Here is a 14950-nt window from a genome sequence, read left to right as displayed (position 1 = left end):
AGGCTGAAATTTGAGAAGCAGGTAGCCCTTCTACCCTTTTCTGATTTTCTGCTTTTACCTGCACATTCCACTGGAGTCATAAATTCCTACCTGTTTTATTTTGTTGTTGTTAAGAGATTTTTAAAACGTTCTGTAACCAGGTGCAACGGTCCACACCTCTAATCCCAGCTACTCTGCAGGGATAGAGGGAGGAAGATTGGAAGTTTGAAGCCAGCCTGACCTCAAAATAAAACAAAAACTTTCTGTAATAAAATGTAAATTATTCTAGAAGGAAAAAACATATTGAGTCATTACCAGCTCTTGACATTGGCTGTGGCTTCATTTGCACCTTATTATGTGTTTATTTCTTGGCTTTTTACTGACCCCACACAGTTTTGTTGAAGAACAGGGAGAGAGGTTCTGAAGACCAAGAAACCTTGCCAGGGGAGTTTCTTCATCTAAAATAAGGGAGTGGATACTAAATTATCTTTTCCAGCTCCTACCTTCAGGATTCTCAGCAATGTCTGTAGACTAGTGGGAGGAAGGTAGGTGAGAAGTTAGGCAGAGATCTAATCACACCGGTGGTACCCTGGCGCTACCAGGTTCCACCCACCACTCCTCTCACTCAGGGAAGGGTAGGTAGCAGGCTACTCAGGGATCCTCCTTCCTGGGGAGCTTTTCCAGTTTCCACCTCTCTCTAAACCTTTGCAGAGTGAGCTGGTGTGTGTGGGGGGTGTCCACGCGATGGCAACAACTGCAGATTAAAAGATCCTCTATGCTCTGCAGCGCCAGGGCCCCCACGGGCTTTGCCTGGTCTCATCACTTCCACAGTTGTGTGTTGATATGCTCTTCTCTTCCACTAGCCTCTAAACTTTTTCAGGGAAGATACTGATTCTTGTATCCATCTGTTTAAAAAAGATATTATTTTAAAATCTCTCCAGCTCTTTTCACAGAGCCTGCCACAAGGTAAATGCACAATCCCTGTTGCTCAATCAGAGAGAGAATAAACGGGAAAGGAGTTGAGAGTGAACCGAGTCTCCCCAGATTTTTACGTCAGCACCGTCTTTTCTTCTTTCCTTGTTTGGAACCTTCACACTCAGTTAGACACTAAAATCCAGTGGTTCTTATTTCACGACAGTCTTTTGTAGCTGCCTCCTAAGTCCTTTCCTGCCCACAGTTTCCCTTCCTCCCTACCAGCTCACCCTTTCCTACCTGTCCCATCCGGCACAGATACGTCTTTCCAAATTGCATTTAGCTTATTACTAGCTGCTTAGAAGCATGCACTTCTCAGGACCTCACAGTCAAGACAAAACCCAAATTAACCAGCTCAGTCTTCCATCCTTACCATTCCATTCGTCCTTTCAAAAAAAAAAATGCATTTTGAGCATGTACTCTAGCTTCTGGGAGAAGGTTCCATCTAAAATTCTCTGCCCAAGCCAGACGGGTTTTGACCCAGTCCTGCCTCTGTGCCCTCATGCAAACCCTCTCTCTGCACCCCACTGTTGCATCTTTCCAGGACTTGGTAAGCCCGCTTCTCCAAGAGAAGCTCCTGAAGTCATCCCAGGTCACCTCCAATTTTCTCTTGGTAGCACTTGATCACAGAAACCTCAGGCTGAGTGTAGAATCAGGTGAAATCAATGTTGACGTGATTTTAAATCTAACAACCATCGGCCATCTCAAGCAGGAATGGAGAAGAAGGAACAGTAACAGGGCAGGAGATGGGCAAAGGCTGCAGCAGGGTCTTCAGGGCAGGAGGGAACTTGTGTGGAATGACATTAAAGGCTTCGGTGGGCTTCCCATCTTATCATCAAGGCACCACGCAGCAGTGGGTTCTACTTGCAAATACCCACAACTAGACAATCAGTTCTTGGATTCTGACCTCATATTTGGAAACTCTTAGAACTCCAATCCCTCTTTAATGTTTATGCTGCTGATAAACTCAGTGAGAAAACTGCAGAGACTTTCCTGGGAATGGTGTTGAAAGGAAGAGCAGCCTGGAAAGCCAAGGCCCTGGCAGTCTGAAGAAACCCACTCTGCGCCCACAGCTCCGTGGCCCCCGAGGCCTGTGAGCAGTGCTGGAGAGAGCCAGTACATGCTGCTCATTTGGGTGCCAGCGCTTAGCGTGTTTTCTTTCTTGGTTACCTGTTGAGTCATACGTTATTAAGAAAAAAAACCCTCCCAACAAAAGCATGTTTCCTAAAGATGATGAACTACCCCAAGTCATTAGAGAACAGGACAGGTCTGAAATCTGAAGCTACCAAATCACCTAAGACTAGGGCAGTTGACCTAAGATCAAAACTGAACAGGACGTGTTGGGAGATGTTAGTTCTGTGCACTTCCTGCTATAGCTTGTGGTTTAACTATTGTAAAACACAGAACACTTCCTTTTTTCTTCAGGACTAGGGCTTGAATTCAGAGACTCAATATGCTAGGCAAGTGCTACCACTGAGCTACATCCCTGGTCTTTTTCATTTTGGGTTGAGACCAAGTCTTGCTAAGTTACCCAGGCTGGCTTTGAACTTGATTCCTCTAGCCCCGCCTCCTGAGTAGCTGGGATTACGGCGAGCTTCCCAGTGGGCCACTACACCTGACTCAAAACTCTTTTTCTTATTGGAAAAATAATATCCATTTGCTGCAAATAATTAAAAAAATACAGATAAGCAAAAATAACAATCATCTGTAATCACACATACTTTAGTTTACATCTTTTATGTATTTTATGCCTTCCCTTTCTTCCTCTCCCCCCTTTTCCCTCCCTCCCTCTCCTAGGGCATTGTCCTGCTTCTCTCTGCCATTTTCCTGCCCTAGGATGATTTAAGATGGGGTCATCTTCATGGATGGGGACAGAGTCTAAGCCAAACCTCGGTGTGAAGATGGACATGGCTAATGGCCCGAGGAAAGTCCACAATGGTTTGCTAAGGGCAGGGGGTGGCTACTTTAGCTCTGGGCTCAGCAAAGGGAGGAATGTGGATTGAAAGAAACTGAAAACTGGGCATGGAGGTGCATGCCTGTAATCCCAGTGATTCTGAAGTCTGAGGCAGGAGGATTATAAATTTGAGGTCACTTGGGTAACTTAGTGAGAACTTGTCAGAAAGAAAGAAAGACAGAAAGAAACTAGACCACCAATACTGACCCTCTGTTTCAATAGAAAAGTGGTGGTGACCCAAAGATTTTTCCTTTTTATTGAGGTTTTACACATAAAAGTGCATAAAGAACACTCTTCTGGGGCTGGGGATGTGGCTCAAGTGGTAGCACGCTCGCCTGGCATGCGTGCAGCCCAGGTTTGATCCTCAGCACCACATACAAACAAAGATGTTGTGTCCACCAAAAACTAAAATAAATAAATAAATAAATAAGTATTTAAAAATTAAAAAAAAAAAGAACACTCTTCTTAGTAAAGTTCTACGTTTGTTGGTACCCACTGCCCACACCCCAGTGGTCTTGGCCAATTTGGGCTGCAATAAAAGAAAGCTGTGGTTTGGATTGTTTGAACAGCACGTGTTTGTTTCTCTTGGTTCTAGAGGCTGGAAAACCAAAATCAGGGTGCCAGCATGATTGGGTATGGGGGATGAACTCCTTCCATTTCACAAATGGCTTTTTCTCCTTGCATGATCCTGAGTTGATAGCACTTCTAGACAGGTGACAGAAACAGTGCAGATCTTTTGGAGGGACATATCTAAACCTAGGCCTCACAGATAAGTCTAACTGAAGGTAAACTCTCAGTTCACACACACACACACACACACACACACACACACACACACACCCACCATAAATTAGAATCAGCAAAAAACTCCTTAAAGAATTTAGCAGAGATAGAATGTAAAACAAATAAGCCCAAAATGTTTGGCTAAAATTTAGAAAAAACAAGAAAGGAACAAAAGATATTTTATAATATAATCATATATATACCAAAAAGGACACAAATTATAAATAAATAGGTTGATGGGTTTTAGAACCTAAATGCATTCATCTAACCAGCACGCAGAACACCAAGTCCCCAGCCCCAGGTTTCTTTCTTGTCAACTCCCACACCACCAAGAGTGACTAGTGTCCTAACTCTCATAGCACAGATTAGTTTTAGGCAGATTTTTTTTTAAACGTACTAAAGAGAATTTCTAAAAAGAAAGAAATATAGTCAATAAAACTAAAAGAACAAAAAGGCAACAAACCATCAAAAGATTGAAATAGATTTGATCTGGTTAAAAAAAGAAAGAATTAGATATAGAATTAATTGGATTGGAGCTGAAAACATATCCAGAGCATGGTGTAGAGAGACGAAGAAATGTCAGGACTTAAGCCGCATGAAGGATGGAATGAGGGAACTTAACAGTCTTCTAATAAAAATCCCATAAGCCAGGCTGGGCATGGTGGCACACAGGAGGGTGAGGTAGGAGGACTGCAAGTTTGAGGCCAATCTCAGCACTTAAGCAAGGCCCTAAGCAACTTGAGGTGCATATTGAATAAGTAAAAGAAACACCTTAACACATGATAGTGATACTGACATTAATGACGGAAAAAAACTGGTTCCCTGGGAAAAAGACTGGAGATAATTCTAAGTACAGTGTTAAGATCAACAGCAGATTCCTCAAAGGTAACAGTGGAGGCCAGAGGTCAGTGGAAGAGTATTAACTTCAAAATGCTGTGAAAATAAACTGATAATGTGGAATTACACACACCAAGATAAATTATCATTAAAAAATGTAGATGGAAAAAGGATTTATTTTTATATCCCAACAAGCAACAAACAAAATTGTCAAATCTGAAACCCAATAAACTATAAAATAATATTAACAAAGAAGATTGAGCATCTACTCCCCACTGAAGGAACTTGTATAAGGGTGTCCAACCACATGTAGAAGGGAAAGAAAGAATTCCAGGAGAAAGTTCAGAAGTTCAAGAGGAAAAAGTGGGTGGGGGTGTAGCTCAGTGGTAGAGGCCTATCATCTGTGAGGCTCTGATTTTGACCCCAGCATGTGAAAACAAGAGCAAAACCAAAAACCTACAAAAATTGAGCCAGGAGTAAAGAAATTGGTATAGATACGTGAAAGTATTCACAAACCTCCATGTAAAAACAATAATAGTATCTGAGTTGTGAACCTAAAAGACCAGGTAGGTCCTGGAACGCAAAAACACGTAAGATAGGATAGATAAAATTAGAGTTAAAATATTCTGAAGTCCTCACGTTTTTAGAAAGATAGTGAATATATTTTATATTTTAATTGTGAATGTTAAAAAGTGGAAGGCTAACCACTAGAAGAATAGAATTAGAACAAATTTTCTTAAAATGGGGTCACAGACCAGCACGTCAACATCACCAGGGATGATGATGATGATGATGATGATGATGATGATGATGATGATTATTTAGGAAATGTAAATTGTGGGCTCCATCCTGGCAACCTACATTTGAAACTCTGCAGTGGAGATCAGCAATCTGTTTTAAGCATCCCTCCAGGGAATTCTGAGCCCTAACATTTCAGGACCATCAAATTAAAGTATGTACATTTGAATCCAATGTGGGTGGGAAAAGCAACTAAATAAAATCCTCAATCAATCCAAATAAGGCGGTGGGGGGAGTAGGAATGTAGAATAAGCTAGGGAAAAAGAAAGCAAATAGGAAATAATTCCAAATCCACCTTAATATTGATAGATCATACTTGCCTCTAAAAACAGGCCTTCAGCTTGTGACAAGTCTGTTTGGTGCTATTTACAGAGACCGCAAAAGGCCAAGAGTGAAAAGACAAGAAAACACACACCAGGCCAATAGACAAGAAGACACGGTTTCCTAAAGATAGCAGCGCTCGCCAATTCCATCCCCAAGACCATCTGGATTACTTTTTTCTTTTTTTGGTACTGGGGATCAAACCCAGGGTCACTTTACCACTGAACCACATCCCCATTCATTTTTATTCTATTTCTTAAAATTTTGAGACGGGGTCTCTCTAACTTGCTGTGGGTCTTGTCCAGGGTGGCCTCGAATGTACAATCCAATCCTCCTGCTTCAACCTCCCGAGTCACTGGGAATGGTAGGTGTGGGTCACTGCACTCAGATTTCTCGGATCTTGAAAAGTTGACTTTACATTTCTGTAGAAAAGCAAAGAACCGAAAATAGCTAGAAGAAGCATAGGTTAGGGATTACTCTACCAGGTGTAACTATTATTGGAGTAGTCTAAGAATTGAGAGTGGTATTGGTGATGACTTAGACTAGTAGATGAATGGTTTAGAGTGGGAAGCACAGAAAAATACTCGTGCATAGATGGACGTTGGTAAACAAAGAGAGGTGTAAAGGTCAGTGGGGAAAGACAACAGTGGTGTCCCACAATTGGCTACTCATTTGGTTAAAGATAAATTTGAATCTCCATATTGTAAGTAAAAATCAATTCCAAGGTGGATTAAAGGTCTCAAAAGGAAGCATGGTAGCACATACTTGGAATTCCAGTGACCCAGGAGGCTGGGGCAGGAGGCTCCCAAGTTGGAGACCAGCCTGGACAACTTTACAATACCCTGTCTCAAAAGAAGATATTAAAGTAAAATAAAGGGCTAAGGATGTAACTCAGTGGTTAAGTGTTTATGGGTTGAATCCCCAGTATTGCCAAGATAAAGAAAAAAGGAAGAAAGAAAAGAAAAGAAAGAAAGAAAAAGAAAAGAGAAAGGAAAAACTTTCAGTTTTTACAAGTAAATGCTTATCACCTCAGGTTATAGAAAGATTTCTTACAAGTCACAAAAAGCATAAATTACGAAAATAAGATTGATAACTTCATTGACATTACATTTAAGACCTACGCATCAAAAAGACAAAATAATTAGTCATTGGCTCTGAGAAGACATGTGCAATACATTTCACTAACAAATATTTGTAGCAGGTTATATGAAATATCCACAATATATGAAGAACTAATACCAAAAAGAAATAACCTAATAGGAAAGATAGGCAATTCACTAAAAGAAAATTTTAAAAGCTAAATTAACATAAAAACTAATAGTAATCAGGAAAATGAATATTAATACCACAATGAAATAGCATTCCACATCCTTCAGACTGATAAAAATTCAAAATCTGACCATACCAGCTATCGGTGTGGATATGAAGCAATTGACACTAATGAGAACACAAATTGTTAATCACTTGGTAGAATGATGGAAAATATCTAATAAAGTTAAAAATATTAAACATTTCATAAGATCAGATAATTCCTCTTTTAAGTGTAAACCGGTATCAGTCAGTTTTTCAACACTACAGTGAAATGCCTGAGGCAGCTAACTTCATAAAGAAAAAAAAAGGCTTATTTAACTCACAGTTTTGGCTACTTGGTACTGGAAATGGTGTAGCTGACTGGTGCGGAGCAGCAAGAATGCACGGGAAGGGACAGGCTTGCTCCTTTTGTAACAAACTTCTCCAGGGTGGCACAGAACTGCCTTAGGCCTCCAGAGACCCAAGGACCTCCCTGGAGGCTCTGCCTTTCTCCCCACACTACCTCTGTGGTCCGCATCTAGACCGAACGTGGAGAGCCGCTCTCTGCTCCATCCACAGTTGGCACACAGAGGTTGGTGGAAGGAAATCGTTTTATTAAAACCAGACTGGGCTTTTTCATCTCAAGTCTCTATCTTACTGGGCTCAGAGGAGAAAAGGCAGGAATGGCGAGTGGGCCACTGGGCAGGAATCCTGCGCTGGGCAGGGCCTTCCTCTCCGTGCAGGTGCCTCAGCACCTCCCTCTCCTTTTCCTTCCCAGAACATCCAGAGGGACCTGGCCTTCCTGGAACCAGCATCTGCATTTTCATTCTCAAGGTGACAGTGTTATTGAACCAGGATCCTTTTTGCCTGTGGCGCAGACACCGGTCACTACAATGACAAGATCTGAGAAGAGAAAGTTTATTCACAAGCCGAAGAAGACAGGAGGGCAAGTCTCAAATCTGCCCCTCCCAGGATAAGGACTAGGGATATGTAGGCCATCGGGAAGCAGGGTGGTCCACGGCAGGGGACAGGTGACTGGAGGTTAGAAGGGAAGCCATTGGTGGTCCGCGCATGTGCAATTAAACTTCATGACTTTCCACAGGACGCATGTTCAGAAAATGGAACTTAACATGATCTGACGGTGGAGATTTTGGCCTCCTGATGTGAAAGAAGTCCCTGTGGGACACTTGCATAGGCCCAAGGGAAGGGTCAGTAATTTGAACCAGTTTGAGCTGGATCAAGGTGGCCTCCAAGGTGACAACAAGTTTGACCACCATCACCATCAGGATGACACTTGGAGGTGTTACCATAGCAAAATTCCGGGGGTCTGACAGCATATTATTTTTGGAGTGTCGTTGACAACTGGTGGTCAACTAAAGGCAAGTAACCAAAAGCAAGTGAAGTGGTTTAAATCTGGAAAGTTGATTAAGATTCCCCTCAGTTCCTACAGGAGACATGGAGAAGAGGAGTCGAAGTATTTTTCTTTCATAATGGAAAATGGGGGACAAGCAAAATGCCGGCCATGGGGAGGATGGCTTAATAAGGAGTCTGTTGGTAGGCTAGGATGCTAAATGTCAGTGGTGACTGAGTGGAGCTGCAGCGGCCAGCGTGGGCAAATTTCACAATGTTGAGCAGAACGTGAGTCTTAGCCTGGGCAGGGGTGCTGGGTTCCACTTCTCCCCAGCTGGGCCTGGCCGCTCTGTGGGCAGGCGCTGTAAGCTTTAACAGAGACCTGCATGGACCTGCTTCTCCTCTACCTCCTGCACAATTCCTGGGGCTGAAAAGATGCCAAGCAGCTCTGGATGTGCCAAGCTCAGGTTCCAGGAAGCCCTGGGAGCACATTGCTCCCTTTGGCTGGTGCAGTTGGCCAGGGCTGCTGTCGGCTGGTGGCGGAACACTAGCTGGGGCTGCCAGAATGGTACTGTCTCACTGTTTTGGGGAACTCAAATTGTTTCTATAGACAGGAGTCCTGCAATAAATAAATAAATAAATAAATAAATAAATAAATAAATAAATAATATATATCTATATCTTCTTGAACCCCACACACCTTTGGGCAACTCTGCAAATAAAGATTTAAAGCACAACTTGTAAGGCCTAAATTGTGGTCAACAATATTTACATATGTAATAAAAGAAGTCTGTGGAACTGGGAAGGACCACAGGACAGGAGTTGCTGCCTGAAGGGAGAGTGGGTGGGAGAAGTCCGACTAGGGTTAGGGTCATACTGGGCACTGCTTTGGTGTGTTCTGTTTCGTAAGATGGGTGTTAGAAAATAAAAGGTGTTGATTGTATTGCTTTTTATGCCTTTGGTATGTTTGAAATACGTTATTTTAAGTGAAGGAGGGAAATAAAGAAATGAAGTCTCTAGAATCAACCACTTCCTGCCTTTGTAGGCCCTGGGTGCCTTGCAGGAACCTGGTGATAAATAATTCTTCACTGAAACTCAATATATTTGGTTCAGTCATAGAAAACTTTTATTGCTTTGATACTAATCTTAAATATTTATAGGTGGGCGTTTTCATCTCCTGATTCTTTCCAGTCTTCTGTGATAATGAGACCGTGCAAGGAGAAGAAATCTCTTGAGATAAATAAACTGTTCTGGGAAGTGGGCCCCTTGCTAAGTTCCCTCTGGAAGTGACACCTGCCTCTATGGCAAACATTTTCTTCTACGTGTGGTTTCAGTTCCAAGCCCAACCCGTTCTGCAGCATGCTTTTGTACCTTGCTGAGACTGATCAGTATCAGCTTGCCAGGACTTTAAACCCCATTGATTCTTTCATTGCTTAAAAGCCTCTTTCTTTTGAAAGTCTTTGAGTGAATCATAAAATTACCATCTAAAATGACGTAGCATTAACTGAACCCAGAGAAGCTGGGGAGTATTTGACTGACAGCACCATAACTGACCTTCCCAGGATGAGCTTGATGTGGGAAGGAGCTTTGCAGGTGGGAAAATGCTCTGGGAAGGAAGGTACCAGGCAGGGACAGTAAGGTCCCTGGCCTGAGCCCAAAACTGGTCCTTCTCTCTTGCCGTCCCTCCTTTGCCCCAGGATTCTCAAGGTTGGTGGATTAGAGAGCAAGGCTCCCCTTTCCTTTGTGTTCGTCCTTTCTCAGGCTCAATTCTAAGCTGACATCAGCAAGTGTGTAAAAGCAAGTAGGGAAGCCTATTTCAGTTACTTTTTCTAGATTCTTGGTCTCTTCAGTTATGTGTAAAATGTTTTTGAATGTATGTTTTCAAATTCCATTTCACCCTCATTCTATAAAGTACCAGATGGTAGGCATTGTTTTCCTTTAATGAATAAAAAAAAAAAGATCGGTTTTAGGGATCACATTCAAAGTGTTTGATTAACCAGGGCTCCGCTTAGCATTCAAGTACACTGCCACGCAGCTCCACTTTTGCTTTTGCCCTAGATTTTTCTTTACCTCTTTGTCTTCTCTATCTTTCCAGCCCTGTGGGTTTCCTTGAGAGGGGGACTGTGAAAATTAAAGAAAAGAAAGATAAGGGAGGAAGCAAAAAAAGTGTCACTTTTCTAGTAATTTATCTTGACTCCTCGTTTTTTTAAATTAATATTTAATGCCCCTCAGGGTAAACCTGAGCATATCTCTATCCTTAAGAGAGAGAGAAAGAGAGAGAGAGAGAGACCGTCTAGTTGGGGAAGTGGGATAAAAGGAACCCCACTTCTTGGAGGTCAGGGACCTGGGAGATTGGATTTGTAAACATGGAAGATGTTTCCAAGGCAAAAACCGGTATATTTATGGAGAATGACTTCAGTGGATGTTTTGAAGTCTTAGGAGCCTCATAGAGTGTGGGGACTGCAATTCGTGGCACATCAGACACACTGAGTGTTGGTCGCAGGACATACTTGGTCTCCGCAGAGGGTCACCACACAGAGCTGTCCAGATTGTACTTGCATATGTACTTTTAGCACGGTGGTGGGTGGGAGGGGACCTCAGGTTTGCTCTAGTAATGCCACTGAGGATCTAGAGAAGAGGAGGATTCAAGATGAATGGTCCACACGACAGCAGACATGCTGCATGTAGTGGGAAGGTGACCCTCAGATTGGGCTCCTGGTGGCTTTGACTCTTCTATTCTGGCCTGACGGTGATACTGCATGTTGAAGGGGCTTGTTGATATTGATCTTTCTTCTGCAGCCCAGCTTCTTGGCAGAGATGTCTATACGTCTTCCTGTCTATACGTCTTGGTCTCCCTGTCTATACGTCTTCACCTGCCCTTCATTCCCAACCACCCTGTGGTTCGACTTGGGTCCTCAGGTGCCAGCGAAATGTCCCCTCCACTTCCTCCATCCTCCCGGCTCCTCTGAGGCTCAGCCTCCCATCCTCGGTGGCCAGGGCTGGGCAGCAGGCACTGCTTTGGCTGTCTTCCTCTCCACAGGCCCCCGGTGAGGAAACACCCTCCCTCTCAAGGCTCCTCTTATCTTCTGGCTTCTGGTTTCTCTGTCTCTCTTTCCTTGAGTTCTGGCTTTAGGTTCAAATCCCAGCACTACCATTTACTACCACGAAGGCCAGGGCCAGTGGTGTTCCTTGCTTAAACCTCAGTTTCCTTCCTGTGAAATGGGATGGCACAGTACCTGCCTCATTTGGCGGCTGAGTCGTATTTACAGAGTGGCTTACGTGGAGTGTTTTAAGGAGAAAAGTGCTTAATAATTGCTAATGTCGCTGTTATTCCTTTTGTTATCAGAATCCTTGGCCAGAGGCCTTGGCAGACAGGTCTGGCCATCACCTTGAGAGTCTAAATAGCAGAAAGAGAAGATGGTGGTGAAGCAGGAAAGGAACTGATTTCAGTTTGGCCAGACCAGAAAGCCAGCTCTTCCCTGTACCAGCACCAGCCTCAGCGTCACCCAGGGGAAGGACAAGAGGGAGCCCAGAGGTGTGCACCTGCACAGCCAGCGTGGCCAGCCCCGGGTCTGCAGCAGCTCTGGCTCTGTGGGATTCTGCTGGGGTCCTGCTGGCACCAAGACGTGGGGGCCGTGTCCACTCCTAGCATGAGGTGCTTGCCTGCAGGAAGCTGGGAAGGAGAAATAGCTCAAAGGAAAGGAGAGATTAGAGGTACAAAGTGGAGTCGGTCAGGAGAACAACCGGTTCCTTCTTTAAATCCCTTCATTAAAAGGAGCCCTGTCCTCACTCTGCCCACCACTCATCCACTCCAAGCAATGACCTTGAGTCCCTCCTGTGCTTTGAAGGGTTGACCTCCAGCCTGCCGTCTCCCGACCACATCCTGGGTACTGTGAATATTCCAGAGCATGTGGGAGTGAGTCTGCTTGTGTAGAGTGTGGAGTCCACACTGCTCAGTTCCCTGGGGTGTTTCCTGGATGACTCCATTTGCGGGCTGTGCCTCTTGGTGGCCTGGGTGCCCAGGATGGGGACCAGCTTTGACTTAAGTCCTCATGAACTCCTCACTCCTGCCACCTCCCTGGGGATGTCTGTCTTCCTGGAGAAGCCTGTTGGGTCTGGCAGCCAGAGTCCCCCTACCTCTGGATTCCACCTTAATATACCATCCCCTGAGACCCCCTTGCCCTTCTCCTCAGATACAAATTTTCACTGTCTCTAGTTGAGTCTGAACTTGAGCTAGTCTCTTTCATCGACTGCAAAACCCCAATGGGTAGACCCTACACCAATTGCGACAGTCCTGAGCAAAGTCTGCCTTTTAGCCATTCTAGCAAGTGTCAGAGGAATTGCTCCTTCAACACTTGGACGGGTTAGTTGCAGACACCGTGTGTGACTGCAGGGTTTGTGGTTGCTGGTGCTCAGTGTTCCCTGTCCCGTCAGGGCTTCTGGGTGTGAACGGGAGGATGCGCTATTAGAATGTCAATTTGCCTTGTCCTTTGAGAAACTTATAGGAATGAAAAGGCAATTGTTTCTCTTCCTGATCTCTTAAAGGCAGCCAACCTTTAAGGCCAAGATCGAGGACGGCAAAGTCGAGCTCTCACAAAGATCAAGTAGGTCTGGGCTGGGGCTGAGCTCAGCGGTAGAGCGCTTGCCTGGCATGCTCTAGGCCCTGGGTTCAATCCTCAGCACCACATACAAATAAATGATCAAATAAAGATATTGTGTCCAACTACAACTAAGAGAGTCTGCGAAGGGTCCCTGTGCCACAGTGGGGAGCAGTGGAGACTGTGGCGAAGCAGGGAACATAGTCAGCTCTAACAGTCACGACACAGGAGAATGCAGGCCTGGGACTGGATAGCTTTGGTTTTATTTTTCACTAGAAGGTGGGAAACTGGATTTTAGTTGAAATTGCTAGACTTTTTTTTTTTTTTTTTTTAAGCGTTGGCAAGTAGGTAAAGAAAACAGACAAGAGCTGGGCTGAAAGGACTCAGCTTGGCCTCGGGCATCTGGTTGGCACAGCCTGGGCTAGGGTTCTGCTACCTGGGGTTGGGAGGCAGCTCGCAGGCTGGTTGCTCCACAGCTCCCGCGGGCATCCCGAGGGAGGCAGGAGGCTGCCGTGGTCGGGAAGAGGCCAGTGGTGCCGACTGGAGACGGGGTGGAGACTGGGGTTTGGGCCTTTGGGCGTTTTCACAGAGTAGAGGTGTCACTGCATGCTGTGTGCCTGACAGATCTGGGACCGGGCACTTGGGACCTGTGTCCCCGAGAGCTGCCAGTTCTACCTGAAAACCTGAGTTCTTCGGCTCAGATCTGCAGCTGAGCCTCTGTCAGGAAGAAGCATTGCACCCCACCTTGGGGAGGGCCACCTGAGCCAGTGGTGGGCACCACAGACCCTTCCTCTGGGTCTCTGGACTGCCTTGGCCCAGGATTGCCTGCATGAGACCAAAGGGGAGCAGAGAAAGGATCCCCCCACACATGGCTCAGCCTGGATCTTCTACCAGGTTAGCACCTGAAGCAAGCCTTATTTAATTGACTTAAAAAAAGAGAGAGATGTAAAGATATTCTAGGCATCTTTGTATGTCAGCATGTATCCGTGTGCTTGGTACCTCCAGCTTGGGACCTTCAGCCTGAGGGTTCTGAAGACCTTGATGCTGAGAGTAGGGTTTGGGATGCAAAGATGTCTCCTTCTCCCCAAATACTGCAATTGTCTTAAATCCAAGGTTTTCAGGTTCCACACGGCTTTCCCCGATTGAGACAGAATTTAGGAAATCATCCAGGTGCGTGGTTTCCTCTGCAAAAGCGCTGCTGACTCAAGTCCTGATATCTGACACACTTGGTTTTATTTATTGCATTATTGGGGATTGAACCCTGGGGCGTTCTACCACTGATCTACAGCCCCTGACCTTTTCAGATTTTATTTTTGATACAGGGTTTCATTGAGTTGCTGAGGCTAACCCCAAACTTGTGACCCCTTTGCCTCAGCCTCCCGAGTGGCTTGGATGACAGGCCACTACTCTCGGCTCACTTATTTTAATACTTCCTCTTCCCTTGACCAAGTTTGTCCTATGAGCTTCAGATGTTTAAAATGGAATTTAGCAATGCTTTCACACCACATTTTTCATGACTTGAATTTAAAACTTGGAAGCAGAGGTTGTTTTGTTATAAGGCTTATATTCTTCGGAACCTCCTCTGCACACTGGAAACCTCCCATGATGGAAATGAGTTTACTGTGACCTGTGTCAGTGGCATATGATAAACACACACTTCTCAAAAAAGACTATTTACATGAGGCATAAACGAGGTCCAGAACACTGTGTCCTGTTCAAAAAATGAAATGCACATCTCTCATCAGGAGTCTCTCATTTCCAAAAGGCTGAGCAGACCGTTTGTGAATGATAATCCAGCTGTTTAAATTTAGGGCCGTGGAAAGTTTCATTGGAACTGAATTGGAGGGTGCGGCCTCTTGGTGGTTGGATTTGCTCTGCTCAGATTCACAGCTCAGCAAGGACTAAGAGCACGTCTTTCCTTAAATCCTGAGCTTCAGAGATGTTTAAGGAACATCTTGGTCGTAATTACACAGGGGATGGGATGCTAATATTGCATTAAGCCGAGTGCCTTCCGCCTTCCGTCTGGCCTTCCTTTCTTACGCTCTCACAACCTTGACTTTTCAGCTCA

This window comes from Ictidomys tridecemlineatus, chromosome 8, assembly GCF_052094955.1.
Source record: "Ictidomys tridecemlineatus isolate mIctTri1 chromosome 8, mIctTri1.hap1, whole genome shotgun sequence".
NCBI classification, from domain to species: domain Eukaryota; kingdom Metazoa; phylum Chordata; class Mammalia; order Rodentia; family Sciuridae; genus Ictidomys; species Ictidomys tridecemlineatus.
The sequence above is the reverse complement of the archived record's forward strand: the minus strand, read 5'-3'. Positions refer to the sequence as shown.